The sequence below is a fragment of the Muntiacus reevesi genome, chromosome 1 (assembly GCF_963930625.1).
Source record: "Muntiacus reevesi chromosome 1, mMunRee1.1, whole genome shotgun sequence".
In the NCBI taxonomy this organism is placed as follows: Eukaryota; Metazoa; Chordata; class Mammalia; order Artiodactyla; family Cervidae; genus Muntiacus; species Muntiacus reevesi.
In genome coordinates, this window is record NC_089249.1 from 228397013 (window position 1) to 228412075 (window position 15063).

General features: G+C 42.0%; 1 protein-coding gene across 6 annotated transcripts in view; it reads right to left on the reverse strand.

The window, feature by feature from the left end:
- The window catches only part of SIL1 (SIL1 nucleotide exchange factor), a 235297-nt gene extending 221149 nt beyond the window's left edge, over nucleotides 1-14148 (reverse strand). Inside the window, exon 1 of one of the 6 annotated variants that reach the window (XM_065918651.1) lies at nucleotides 13809-14015. The gene's annotated coding sequence lies outside the window, so the exon portion shown is untranslated. Of the gene's footprint in view, nucleotides 1-13808 lie in introns of all 6 variants that reach the window. The other 5 variants (XM_065918652.1, XM_065918649.1, XM_065918650.1 and 2 more) reach the window with 5 other exon arrangements.
- Between the last annotated feature and the right edge of the window lie 915 nt (nucleotides 14149-15063).

The window sequence follows — 15063 nt, forward strand, 5'->3', positions numbered from 1 at the left end:
TTCCTTCCATGGTGCTCACTGCCTCTCTGGAGCTTCCAGAGACTTTCCACACCATGACACCAGGAGAAACAGAGTGGAAAGGGTAAGATGATTTTCAATATTGTATTCTGAAGAGCCCAGTGGTGATGATCAGCCAGTGTTTCTAAAGGAAGTGAATACCCTGGACAAACTCAGGGGAAACTAAGAAGTACTAGAACACACTGTCTCTCAGGGTTGTCTATTTATTTTGCCTCCTGTATGAGGGCTTTCATCAGCTAAAAAATTTTTTTTCAGTGCTTAGGGAAGCTGACAATTTACCCAGGTGCGTGACAGCTGCTGGGAAGACCTGTGGGAAGGGGCCACCCGGCAAAGGCAGGCTATGTACAGTGAGGAGGGTCTCCCAGGAGTGCCCTACATGACAAACCATATGTTGTCAGGATATTAATCCAAACCCATCGTGCACACTTTACAATGTTTACTCTCTCTGGGATGTGAAGCATTAAATTATATCCAAGGACTACATGGGTCCTTCCAATTCTATTCCACATTTACTTCTTTGCTAAAAAGATTTGTAACCTGGAAACACAGCCCTCTACCTAATAGCAGCAATAATATTCAGCAAAGAATAGGAAACCAGACTGTCAATTCAAGCTTCCCTAAAAAGTACTGCCCCTATAGAGCCTTAATTTATCCTACACAGAAAATGGAGAAACCTACTTCTGACCCCTTTTTTCATAGAAAAGACAGGTCTGTGTAACTGAGAGTCTTGAAGAGGGAAAGACTAGAAAGAGCAAAGAGAAAACGCCACAGCTCCATCCCTGCCCTAATTGAAACATCTCTGGAAACCACTAAGGGAATTCCAAAAAGAGAAGACAACTTAACTGCCGTAAGAACTTAGAGCAAGGTGCACGAATGTGAAGTATGGCTACCCAGATCAATCACAGCTCTATCCTGATCAGCTGTATGGCCCCAAGTAAGTCACTTTGCCTCTCCAAACCTCAATTTTTCACATCTAGAAAGCAGGAATGTTTTAAGGATCAGATAAAATAATGTTATCTGAAAACCCTTTAAAAACAGTAAAATGTTGAACATACTTTAGGCCTGACTGTCATTCTAAAGCCTCTAAGTGAAAAACCCTAAAAGACTTCTGAAGAGCAGAGAGGTGAGGCTGCCACCTCTGAGAGACAACCTACAGTGACTGGGTCCAGGTGTTCACAGAGAAACACATGCTTCAGGAAGAAAGTGACAACAGAGAATCTGAAAAGGAGCTCACACTTGGGTTTGCTCAGGTACATTAAAAAATAACAATATATGTGCACAGTTCAAATCAAAGAAAGCACACAAAAGTACACAATGAAAAGTCAGCCTCCCTCTTCTCCCATTCTCCAGCCATGCAGGGGCTCTCACCAAAGACAACCACTCTTTTCAGTTTCCCATGTATTCTTCCAGATATTCCATCACCTACTTTCTGCCACAGATGGGGAGACCACTGGTGGCAACACTTTCAGACCCAAAAGTAATACCAAGCAATAAGCACTGTCAGGTGCCCTCAGAGACTATGCAAAGAACAGGACAGCCAGGGGATACGATATGGCCCTGCAAGAGGTTCCACAGAGGTACAGATTTCCTTCCGGCTATTATACTGCTTTGCCCCTTGGCTGACATTTAGGCATTGACTTTGTTCAGCATAGTTCACTTTTGGTTGTACTTGCTCATCCAGAATTCCTTCCCAGGGAAGCCTTTAACAGGAATGGTCTCTGTACAAGCCTGACCACCAGGCCCTTAGAAGTCGACAGAGGCAAGAACCACCATCAAACCTGTCTCAGCTGAGGCTGGACAAAAAGAGCAAAAATCAAGAAAGTTCCTAGGACACCATCTTTCTGGGGACAGAATACAAGAGGATGAAGCCCAGATCATACATGGTCTCTATAGCACTCAGCCCAAAACAGTAAGTCACTACCCAGAGAAAATTACAGGATACTCTCAAAGCTAGGCTTTCACCAAAACTCCCTGAAAAGCTCCCTCAGTTCATGCCCTCCCCTCCCTTTCTTCTTCCACAAAGAAAATTTGTGGCTGGGAAATTTCAGCCTCAATCCAAAGGCCACAAAAGGATAGGGAATAGGTCAAATCTGGACCACACATGCACTTTGGTAGCCCTTGCAGATAGCACATTAGAATCTGACTTCACAGCTTCTCTTGTAATATGAGATGAGGAGGCCACTAAAGCCGTACTCACCTGTGGCAAGAATGGACTGAGAAGTAGCTGCTCCCCACAGAGTACATAAGCACTCCAATTCGACAGCCCAACATTGATTGTTGCCTCACATTGTTTCCAACCTGGCCCGGGAACATCTCTGAGTTGGAGACCCCTGGTCAGTGAGTGACAGAAGGCTGACCAACTGGTAGGCACAGCGACTGACCAAATGGCTGGACTCTTGGATTCAAAAGCATATATTAAACATCCTATGTATGCCAGGAATTGTGCTGGGGGCTGGGTACACAAAGAAAAATAAGGGACGCAATTTGTGCTCTCCAAGAATTTCTAATCAAGGTGGGAAGACTGACTCTAAAGAATCAGACTGTTTTAGACACAAAGGGCTCTGAGAGTTGAACGTGCCAGACTCACTGTGATTAGGGATCAAGGAATGTTTATGGAAAGAACTGGGATTTGAACAGAACTGCTAATCATTTCTCAGGCATTCATGTATTCACTCACACAAAAAGCATTTATAGTGTCCATGTTACACAGCATTATACTGGAGACAAAATAAAAGTGTGCCCATGTCTTTGGGAAGCTCATACAATAAGAGACAAAACAACAAACCAGGATAAAGTATGCTGAACTCTATAATCAAAGTGTTGCTACGGAGATACAGATGAGGAGCTATTAGGCAAGGCCCACTGAAGAAGGTGGATCTGCAGAGTAAAGCAGGAAACTAAGGAGAGAGTACTCCAGACAAAAGAACTGGCTGAGACAAAAATGTAGAATGCTTAGAGGACCACATGGATCAGTGTATCAGGAGTAAACAGTACTCGAATGTAATGAAAGAGGATACAATTAAAGAGGTAGGACACGGATACACTGTGATGGGCATGAACACCAGGACAACTGATACATAGGGAATTTATTTAGCAGCCAGTAGGTGCCACTGAAATCTTCTAAACATGAGTGTTCTCCCATCAGAAATGAATTTAGGAAGACCCTAACAGCAGTGGTACACAATGTCCTGGAGAGAGCCAAAGAAGGAGATAAGAGGAGACTCCTATAAAAACCCAGGTGCATGGGGGAAAATGGATACACATGTATGTATGGCTGAATACCTCCGTTGTTCACCTGAATCTACCACAACATTGTTAATCAGCTATACCTCGATACAAAATAAAAAGTTTAGGAAAAAACACTCAGATGCAGTTCCAGGAAACAGAGGAAGCAGTAAGACAGGATGAGAAAGACAGAGCATGGAGAAGGAAATGGCAACCCACTCCAGTACTCTTGCCTGGAAAATCCCTTGGATGGAGAAGCCTGGTAGGCTACAGTTCATGGGGCCGCAAAAAAAAAAAAAAAAGAAAGACAGAGCAGAAGCCTGCCCCAATTTTAAGACAATGGCATCTCTGAAAACATTTTGTGTGTGTGTGGTAGTCAGGATTATTTATTTGCTTTAATTGGAGGATAATTACTTTACAATATTGTGATAGTTTTTGCCATACAGCAATTCATGAAAACACTCCTTGATTTCTGTTTTTCTACCTATGCAGACTGGTCTTGCCCCTAAATAAAGAGGTTTAACCCTATTTGTTTCATTTAGAAGTAAGGCACAGGCAATAGCTATGATGTCAGAATTTTTTAAAACTCAGCTTGAAATCAATAAAATGGGGGCGGGGCTGGTTAATAGCTTCATGGGCTTTTCCCCACTTCCACTCCCACTGCTACACTGAACCAGTTGCAAATCTCAAAGCAAGAGAGAGCCAACTTGAGCACAAAATCCGGGTCAGTGTAATTGACTATGCCTCTCTGACCTCACACAAGGCCAGAAATGGGCATACAAATCAGAAAAAAGCCATGACAGAAGTTAAAGTTCCCTTAATGAGCTAACTGCTTCATGTCTGGGTGAAAAGCAGAAGGCCAGAGACAAGGAGAACACACTGTCTCAGAGGACTGTAGGCAGGCTCTGGACCAGCCAGCCCTGCTTCATTAAAAGCACCATGTCATACGCCCCTTGACTGGGGTAGCCAGTAGAGAGAGCCTCAAAAAGGTGAGAACTAAGCCAAATAAGGATGGAGGTGGCAAAGAAGCTGCAAAGTCCTTTGCTGTTCACAACTTTTAGTTATTTAGCATAAGCATGATCAATGTGACTGACAGGAATAATAAACCAGCCAACAAAGACAATGATGTGATGGTTAAGATCACACTTGAACAGTCAGCATAATTTACCCTCTAACCAGGTCAGGAACTGGAAACTGTTGTTGCTGTTATTATTGATAATAATATACAGAGCACTTACACTGTGCCAGTGAATGCACTTTCTACAATTCTCAAGATAGCTACAAAAGTAACTATTACTATTCCCATCCTACAGATCATGAAATCAAGACTTAGAGAAAGTAAGCATCTTGTTAACAATCTGAAATCTAACAAAAGAAGATTAAGAAACCAAATGAGCTGATCCATGAGTGGGGCTTTTTTTCAATTGTAGTTCCCCAGTAGCATACTGGACACCTTCTGACCTGGGCGGGGGGAGGTCATCTTCTGGTGTCATATATCTTTGCTTTTTCATACTGTTTATGAGGTTCTCTCAGCAAGAATACTGGATTGGTATTGCCATTCCTGCCTCCAGAAGATTACGTTTTGTCAGAACTCTCCACTATGACCTGTCCATCTTGGGTGGCCCTGCACAGCATATCATATAGTTTCATTGAATTATGCAAGTCCCTTCACCATGACAACACTGTGATCTGTGAAGGGCTGACTGAAGAAGCTTTAAAAATAGCTGACGAAAGAGAAGTGAAAAGCGAGGGAGAAAGGGAAAGATAAACCCAACTGAATGCAGAGTTCCAGAGAATAGCAAGAAGAGATAAGAAGGCCTTAAATGAACAATGCAAAGAAGCAGAGGAAAACAATAGAATGGGAAAGACTAGAGATCTCTTCAAGAAAAGTGGAGCTATCAAGGGAACATTTCATGCAAGGACGGTCATAATAAAAGACAGAAATGGGAAGGACCTAACAGAAGCAGAAGAGATTAAGAAGACATGGCAAGAATATACAGAAAAACTACATTAAAAAGGTCTTAATGCCATGGCTAATTCATGCCAATGTATGACATAAACCACTACAATATTGTAAAATAATTAGCCTCCAACTAATAAAAATAAACGAAAAAATGAAAAATAAAAAAATAAAAAGGTCTTAATGACCTGGATAACCACAATAGTATGGTCACTCACCTAGAGCCAGACATTTTGGAGTGTAAAGTCAAGTGGGCCTTAGAAAGCATTACTACAAACAAAGATAGTGGAGGTGATAGAATTCCAGCTGAGCTATTTCAAATCCTAAAAGATGATGCTGTTAAAGTGCTGCACTCGGTATGTCAGCAAATTCGGAAAACAGCACTGGCCACAGGACTGGAAAAGGTCAGTTTTCATTCCAACTCCAAAGAAAGGCAATGCCAAAGAAGGTTCAAATTACTGTATAATTGTGCTCATTTCACATGCTAGCAAGGTAATGCTCAAAATCCTTCAAGTTAGGCTTCAGCAGTATGTGAACCAAGAACCTCCAGATGTACACGCTGGATTTAGAAAAGGGAGAGGAACCAGAGATCAAATGGCCAGCATCCGCTGGATCATAGAAAAAGCAAGAGAATTGCAGAAAAATATCTACTTCTGCTTCATTGACTACGCTAAAGCCTTTGACTGTGTGGATCCCAAAAAACTGTGGAAAATTCTTAAAGAGGTGGGAATACCAGACTGAGAAACCTGTATTCGGGTCAAGAAGCAAAAGTTAGAACCTTACATGGAACTACTGACTGGTTCAAAATTGAGAAAGGAATATGACAAGGCTGTATACTGTCACCTTGTTTACTTAACTTACATGCAGAGCACATCATGTGAAATGCCAGGCTGGATGAATCACAAGCTAGAATCAAGAATGCCAGGAGAAATATCAGCAACCTCAGATATGCAAATAATACTACTCTAACTGCAGAAAGTGAAGAGGAACCAAAGAGCTTCTTGATGAGGGTCAAAGAGGAGAGTGAAAAAGCTGGCTTAAAATTCAGTATTCAAAAAACTAAGATCATGGCATCCAGTCCCACTAATTCATGGCCAATAGAAGGGGAAAAAGTGGAAGCAGTGACATATTATTTTCTTGGGTTCCAAAATCACTGCTTACGATGACTGCAGCCAAGAAATTAAAAGACACTTGCTCCTTGGAAGAAAAGCTATAACAAACCCAGACAGCATATTAAAAAGCAGGGACATCACTTGGCCAACAAAAGTCTGTCTAGTCAAAGCTATGGTTTTTCTAGTTGTCATGTACGGATGTGACAGTTGGGACATAAAGAAGGCTGAGTGCTTAAGGATTGATGCTTTTGAATTGCGGTGCAGGAGTAGACTCCTGAGAGTCCCTTGGACAGCAAGATCAAATCAGTCAATCCTAAAGGAAATCAACCCTGAATATTCACTGGAAAAACTCTGCCCACCTGATGCAAAGAGTTGACTCACTGGAAAAGACCCTGGTCCTGGGAAAGACTGAAGGCAAAAGGAGAAGAGGGCATCAGAGGATGAGATAGACAGCATCACTGACTCAATGGACATGAAACTGAGCAAACTCTGGGAGATAGTGAAGGACAGGGAAGCCTGGCATCCAGAAATCCATGGAGTTGCAAAGAGTCAGACACTACTTAGTGACTAAACAAGCAACAACAATAGTTCATTTACAATGCTGTGTTAGTTTCAGGTATATAGCAGTGATTCAGATAAAGAATATACATACATATAAAGAATATATATTTATATTATACATATAAATATATAACATATAAAGTATATTCATTATACATATTCTTTGTAGTATAAAGTATATACTATAAAGTGTATATATATTCTTTATTATATATATGTGCTTTATATATAGTTTATATAATATATATAATTTTTATATATTAGAGTATATATAAAGAATATATATATACTATAAAGATATATATATAAAGAATATGGGCTTCCCTGGTGGCTCAGATAAAGATTCCACCTGCAATGTGGGAGTTTGATCCCTGGATTGGGAAGATCCCCTGGAGGAGGGCATGACAACACACTCCAGTATTCTTGCCTGGAGAATCCCCACGGACAGAGGAGCCTGGTGGGCTACAGTCCATGGGATCACCAAGAGTCGGGAATGACTGAGAGACTAAGCACAAAGAATACATATTGTATATATATGCATGGCATGCAACATCTTAGTTCCCCAACCAGGGATAGAACCCAAGCCCCCCCCGCAGTGAAAGCACAGTCTTAACCAATGGACAGCCAGGGAAGTCCCTCTATTAGATTAATAGGCTATTACAAGATATTGAATATAGATCCCTGTGCTATACAGTAGGTCCTTGGTGTTCATCTATTTTATATACAGTAGTGTGTACCTGTTAATTCCAAACTAATTTATCCCTCCCCCCCCTTTCCCCTTTGGTAAACATAAATTTATTTTCTATTTCTGGTTTCCATTTTGTAAATAAGTTCATTTGTAACACTTCTTTTAGATTCCACATATAGGTGATATTATATGGTATTTGTCTTTATCTGGTTTCCTTTGTTTAGTATGATAATTTCTAGATCCATCCATGTTGCTGCAAATGTCATTATTTAATTCTTTTTTATGGCTGACTAGTATTCCATTGTGTATATATACCACTTCTACTTTATTCATTCATTCATCTATTATTGGGACACTTAGGTTGCTTCCATGTCTTGGCTACTGTTATAATGCTGTTATGAACACTGGACCCCTGAGTGGTTTTAAACCACTGTGACATACCAACCATTCCTGCACTTTTTCTTTTAGAAATGTTTTACAGGTTTGCCTGGGTCACAAAGTAAGGTCCACTGCTTCACTGGCTCCATTCTTTATAGAACACACAGCAGTCTGGCCTGGGCACTACTTTACTGTTTCTAAAGAAAGTGGAAACTTCAAATCTATTTCCTTTGGGGCAAGAGCAAAAGGAAATACTTATAAGTAGGAGAAAAATCGGCATGACACCCAAAAACCTCACCTGTGAGAGTTGTAAGATAATGAACAAGGCAGTCAATGGAGGCAGGGCCTTCTCCTTCCATAGGGATTTTTAACTACATCTAGCATCTTTACAAGGCTCTAAATAATTCCAACAACTTCTATGGCCATCTTCTGCAAGCCCTCTGGCTTGAGTCTCAGCTCTGCCACTAATATGCTGGTAGCCCTAAAAAAGGTATATGGCCCATTTCACATGCCTGAAGCTCATTTCACCAGTAAAACAGGAACCCATAAAAAGTAAAACTGAAGCACTGGGTGGTGACAGAACTAGAAGGGTAACTTCTGACTCTTTACTCACCCAAGGAACCACAAAGAGCCATCCCTTGAATTTGAACCAGACTCAGTCCTGATGTTTGCAATGAAATTGATATAAAGACCTCCTAGGATGATCTCTTCCAGCACAGAAATAACGTGAATTTAGACTGCCTATAATCGAAATCAAATCCCATGAGTATGACATAGAGAGGGTCACAAAATCAATATTAAACTCCTTGCTAAGGAGTTGGCCTCTTATGCTTCCAATGTCTACTACTCCCTGGGTTCAAAGCATGATCAGTCAATGTCTGTATTGATTGTCCTACTTTGTTTCTTTGCTAGTTTTCCACAGTTTGGTCAGATGGATGCTACCTCCTTCGGAGCCTCATAAAGATAAGAGGTATAAGCATGAAACTATTCACAAATGTAAAGAAATGTCCATTTAAAAGTCCACTGGCATCAGCCTCCCTCACCAGACCTTTGGGATGCATTCTCATCTTCCAGTTTTTAGAACTCCTCTCTCTCACAAGACAGAAAGGGCAGACAACTTGTAGAAGGGAAGTGGCAAGACATGGATCGATTCATTGACTGCTACCTGTGATGGTTCTTCTACCTGTGATGACAGTAAGTGGTAATTAAAAGACATAATCAAGAATGCTTTCAATCAAGACATAGCCAGCAAGCAGACCTCAGAAACGTACCCCTTCCCATTTCTCTGTGAATTTGACATGTGACATGGGCTGAACAGACATTACCCAAATTTCAGTCCAAGAACATCTGTGCTCAACTGTGATAAATAAAGGCCAAGGAGGCACTAGAGAAACAAATGGCAAATGCAGTATCTGAAAACTCAAGATTTGGAAGAAAATAAAAACAGTAAAGAATAAACTCAATTCCAGCCTATTTGGAGAAGTCCAGATAAAAATATCCCTCCTACCTCCACTCATATTCCATTTCTTCTCCAACTCCCTTAACATCGTTAGGCTTTGAAGCAGACAGTACAGAATAACTTCAGAAAGGGACAAACAACTTTTGCTCTGAATTATTAAGAATAGCAATAAGCAAAAAATAAAATGCTGCTAAGTCACTTCAGTCATCTGACTCTGTGAGACCCCATAGACGGCAGCCCACCAGGCTCCCCCATCCCTGGGATTCTCCAGGCAAGAACACTGGAGTGGGTTGCCATTTCCTTCTCCAATGCATGAAAGTGAAAAGTGAAAGTGAAGTTGCTCAGTCGTGTCCAACCCTTAGCGAACCCATGGACTGCAGTCTACCAGGCTCCTCCTACATGGGATTTTCCAGGCAAAAGTATTGAAGAGGGTTGCCACTGCCTTCTACATTAATTGGCTATATTCCAATAAAAAATAAAAAGTTAAAAAAATGAGCCTTGATGACTATATTTGTGAGACAATATAGGATAAGACCATGCATTCTCAATGAGGGCAAAATCACCCCCCAAGGGGTGAAAACTGATTCCTGAGGAAGAAAAAAAATCTTAGATGTTACAACAGTTTGTGGCCCAAAGGGCCACAGAACATAAACAGATACAAAGTATATCTGTTGTATTAAAATTCCATTGATTGGAGGCAGAGAGGCAATTAGGGGAAAAAATGTCTCAAAAGGTGCTAATGAACAAAAGGTCAAGAGACATCTGATCAGATGTCCAAAGGGACAACCCAGTTTCCAAAAGAACCTGATCATATTGGCACCTAATCTTTCACTTCCAACCTCCAGAACTACAGGAAATAAGTGTGTGTTACTTAAACCACTCAATCTACAGTGTTCTATTATAGCAGCCCATAATGGACTAAGTTACTTCTCAAGGCCTCAAACTGTTCCTAGGACACTATTAGGAGAATGAGGGCAGACATGACCAGCTAACACAACCACACCCTTGTCCATCAGTCTGGGCTAAATATAGTTCAGTTGCTCCTGGATTCTGTTTCCAAGGTAGAAAATTGCACAAGTGAGGATGCCAGGTGTAAACTCTTCACAAATCAGGAAAATTCTGGCAGGTTCTTCACGTGTGTTCTGAGTAGCTTCCCTCTTTTATGAGGTTTTTATTCCAAAGACAAATTCAACTATTGTGGAAGCTGGTCATCAGGGGTCACCCACAGACTCACCCAAATGACAACCAGCTATCTTCCTTTCCTACTTGGCAGTAAAACACTTGGTGGAAGTAAATGAAGAAAAGGGCAGAATATTCCTTCCTTATACCACATATAATTAAAATAAGAAGCTCTATGTTGCAGAAGACTAAGACTTGCAACTTAAAGCCGACTCAGAGAAGGATAAAGCATTCATCCTCACTCAGAAAGAGAAAAGATTAGCTCACAAGGACAGGTCTCCAAACTGACTCCAAATCTAGGAGTTAGAGATGACTATGCTACACAGCGTGATCCAAACACCAGCTGAGGCCCCACAGAAAAATCCCCAGGAATCCACAACCAAGGGGCTGGCATTGTTAAGAATGTTCAGATTAGCTCTCGTGAAAAGAGGCTTACTCCAAGAGACTGGCAGACAGCTTCCACAGCACAGCGTCACTCAGCAAAGGATAGAAAATGAATGAAAAAAGAACACAGGAGGCAGGATGAGAAGGTCAGAGCATGAATCTACAAACATAATGAAATGACAATTAGAAGGCATTCGCCTATTGGGAAAAAGGTACAATTTGCCTTTACAAACTCTCTTGTCTTTTTGAATATTTTCATTAATAGCAACTCTTTATTGAGGGTGGAAACAGTTACTGCATTCCTCTGTCCCAAAAGCTTCGTATGTACTACCTCATTTAACCACTCTTCAAAGTATTATTCCCATTTTTATCCACTGGAAAACCAAGCCTTAGAAGTGAAATAACTTGTTAGAGAGCATACTTATTAGTGATAGACTCAAAACTCATGTTCAGGGAATTCACTAACAGTCCAGTGGTGAGGACTCCACGCTTTCACGGCCAAGGGTCCAGGTTCAATCCCTCGTGAGGAACTAAGATCCCACAAGCCATGCAACATGCTCATCCCCACCCAAAAAGAAAAAAACCTCACATTACCACTAGGTCCACTTCAAATGAACTGTTAATCCATGTGAGGTCACGTGACAGGTTGCCTAACCATGCCATTTGTAGTTTAAAAAAAAAAAAGAACAGCAGCAACTGTATGGTGTCATGTATTAATGAAACTGATCTCTCATATGGTTCAAAAACATCTCTGACAATTTCAAGATGGGTTTTCAAAACTATTTTGTAGAAAGGCCATATAAAAAAAAAATTTTTTTTTTTAATGGGACTTCCCTGGAGGTCCAGTGATTAAGACTCTACACTTCCAATGCAGGTTTGATTCCTGGTTGGGAAACTAAGATCCCACAAGCTGAGTATGGAGGCAAAAAAGAAAAAAACAAAAGGCCATTATCAGGATGCCACCCTCAACCGCCACCACTTACACATGCCATTCTAAAAGAGAACAATACTCACTGAGAATTAAGTTCCGGCACACTTATTTTAAAACCATTTTGTTACTTTGCAGTTTTTTAATTATGCTTTTCTCCTGTCAACGAAAACACCAGGGTTCAAAATTGACTTCTGCAGAAAAGTAATAGCTGGCATTCAAAGACATCAGGCAAGAGGAAAAGAGCAGGAATCAGAGGACAAAACTCATTCCTGGGCTACCACATCTCTACCCACATACTACCCATTCCCACCATCTGTAAAATAGGGGCAGTAAGTCTTGTCGGTTGTCAGTTTTATCCATACAGCACATGTATTAATCTGCGGATTAAATCCACTAAACACCCAAAAGAAAGGTAAAAATAAGTCTGATACGGCAACAGCTTAAAAACTGGCCCTTAAAAAAGGGCCAGGCTTCCATAGTGGCTCAGTGGTAAAGAATCCACCGGCTAGTGCAGGAGATATGAGTTCCATCCCTGGTCCAAGAAGATTACCTGCTGCAGGGCAACTAAGTCCAAGTGCACCGTAACTTACCGAGGTTGTGTTCCAGCCCCACGTGCCCTAACTACTGAAGTCCAAGCCCCTAGAGTCCCTGCTCCACAACAAGAAAAGCCACAGCAATGAGAAGCCAGCGCACCATAACTAGAAAGCAGCCCCCACTCTCCATAACTAGAGGGAAAGCCCATGCAGCAATGAAAATCAAGCACAGTCAAAAGTAAGTAAAACAATTTTTAATTCCGTTTAGAAAAAAGCCCAAGGACCAAGTTCTCAACTGAAGCCACAGACCAAGTCCTGATTCATTCCACACAAATATCAATCCTGATATCCTCCTGTCCTAGCTCCCATCAAAATTCTATCCAATCTCCACATCTGGCTATAATTTTATCAGAAAAGAAACTTGGGTGTGTTGAGAGCTAAAAAGACACAGATACAAAACACATCTTTCACACTGTCTAAACAAACATTGTGTTTATAAATATCAATTTATTCTCTTGGCAAACATGAAAGATTCATTCCTTTTAAGCTTACCTAGTCTAAGTTTAATCTAACTTCCTAAATCCCCCAAAACAACTTGCTGTTTTGTTTTATTTAGGTCGGAAAGCCAGCTGGACTTGAATTCGAGGCCAAGTATTTTAAAATATTTTAAAAACGAATCTTAATATAAATCATATATTTTATTTTAAGGTATCAAACAGCCCTCTAGCTCCTCTAGTGCAAAGGAACCCCCCTACCCCCACTAACCTCGCAGGTACTGGGCATTTCCTGAATACCTTGTTTTTCCCACATGTGGCTCATAGTTCAAATTATTTTCTATTGCTTTCTGTAGCAGATAATTTCAAAGCGAGGATTTCGGGACCACCTGAATCAGAACCACCTGGGGAGAACTGCAAGTACCCATGCCTCACTTTATCCAAAATGCCTGAAAATAATGCCCAGAGATAAACACAACCCTCTGAGTGATTTGAAACACACCAGGGATACGCATGCTGGTGATCTGAAACACACCGAAGTCTCTAACTCCAACTTTACAGGCAAGTATTTCATCGACCTAGGGCAAAGGAAAACACAAGATAGAAGTGGAAATACAACGCGGGTAGCGTTCAATTCCATATGGTGAAGAGACACCAAAATGTCAACCCTGGAGCATCTGGACAAATGAAGAAACTGAGACCGGGAGAAGAGAATAGGGAAGGAAACTAAAACAAGTGAAAAGCCAAAAGCTTGTCTTCGGACCCCCACTGCCTCATCTCCCGGCATTCAAGGAGGTATCCTGGAGACGTTTTGAGTGGGAAAGATAGGGAAGGCAGCCTTGGGCTGAGAGGCAAGAAACTAGTGAGGAGTCGAGAGCCCACTTACACGTCCCGCTTCAGAGACACTGGTGGGATGTGTAGGGACCCCGTACAGTGCTGGGAAGGCGCCAGGGCTGCTAGCGGGTAGAGACCGGGGCAGCGCCCTGAGCCTCCAGCCCCAGGGCCGGGCGGCCTTACTGCCCCTACCTTCGGCTTCCCGCCCGGCAGCCCGGGGGCAGACACAATCCCCACAATTCCAGGCGGCCGCAGCGGCAACCAGCTTCCCGTACGCAGACGCGACGGCTATCGTCAGAACCCGTGAGCGCGCGGCTATTATGTCACTTGCCTCCTCACCCAATTGTCGCCTCCCAGAACAGCAGACCGGCGTCCCACTGCCTTTCCCGCACTCGGAGTTGTTAGCCCCGCCCCCTCGCTTCTGTTAAGTCCCGCCCCCTAGCGTCTACCTGAGCGAACCTACTGGACCTTGTTTAGCGCAGTATCCTTCCGCCGGTGTGAGATACTTGCGGGTCCAGTTTCCTTCTAAGTCAGAGAGAAACAGAACTTGGAAGTTTCGTCTCTGATTTCCCAACAGCTTCTTCTTCGCGGAAGAATCATCAGAAAGAAACTAAAGGTGGCACTGCACCAGAAGTCCTGTGATTAAGACTCAGTGCTTCCACTCAAGGGGCATGCGTTCAATGCCTGGTCGAGGAGACTGCAAGCCTCATGGCCCACACAAAAGAAAGAAAGAAAGAAACCAGAGGGATAGGGAGTGAAAAAAATCAAATTGGTGTGACTCAGCTGGGATAAAGCAGTAAATGGGCTTCTCTGGTGGCCTGCAAGATGGGAGACCCGCTTCTATCCCTGGGTCGGGAAGATCCCCTGGTGAAGAAAATGGCAACCCACTCCAGTATTCTTGCCTGGAGAACCCCCATGGACAGAGGAGCCTGGTACGCTACAGTCCATAGGGTCCCAAAGAGTTGAACAAGACTGAGCGGCTTCACTTTCTTTTCAGTCTCAAACAATAAACAGTCATTTTAGAAAATTCATACAGAATAGGGCACCTGCAAGTCACCTACTTTATATACTTACTATTGTGTGAATTGACAACGACCAATTATTTTAAAAATAAAAGTTACCTGCAGCTCTAATTCTGCTCTACCACCGAATGTCTTATTTATATATTCCAGGTGTTGCCTATACATTATATTTACTTCTCATAACTTTTTAAGATCAGGATTGTCACACACACACACACACCCCTTTTCCTAGATGGGGAAGCTATGGCTCAAAGAGGTTGAAGGACTTATGCAAAGCCATACAGT